Below are 547 nucleotides of genomic sequence, written 5' to 3' on the forward strand. Positions count from 1 at the left end.
CCCCCCCCGGGAGAAGAGCCGTGGTATCAACAGACTCCAATGGCTGGTAGCAAGGAACGTGATGGACTCTCAAATCACTGATGCCTTTCAAGTGAGAGGCCAGGTCTTCCCAAGAAGTACATCAAGCCATTGACTTAATGCAACACAGGCCTCTGAGTGCGAGTCTTGGCTGTGAGAGCCTGGAAATCTGTCAACCTGAAGAAAATAGCTGCAGCCTTTTTACTGCTTCCCTGCAGAGTGCTAGCAAAATGTATTTATTCGCCATGTTTGCCATCAGCTGAAACCAGGGAAGGACATGGGTGTTGTAATACCTAACTTCCACGCAGCCTGCCCGCTCAGCCCAGGTAGGGAACCCAACCATTAACACCAGCACATGTACACCCAATCCCCAAAAACGTTGCCCCCTCCCTGATCTTTGTCAGCAAGGCCTAATGCAGTAGGTGAACTCAGCCCACCCCTATGCCTGGGCCCCGCCGGCTGCGTGAGCAGTGGAAGGTGCATTTTGAGACTCCTGCTAGAGAGAAGTCTGTGCATCTGTGGGGATGGG

The sequence above is a fragment of the Gavialis gangeticus genome, unplaced genomic scaffold (genome assembly GCF_001723915.1).
Source record: "Gavialis gangeticus isolate Ggan-Ray unplaced genomic scaffold, GavGan_comp1, whole genome shotgun sequence".
In the NCBI taxonomy this organism is placed as follows: domain Eukaryota; kingdom Metazoa; phylum Chordata; order Crocodylia; family Gavialidae; genus Gavialis; species Gavialis gangeticus.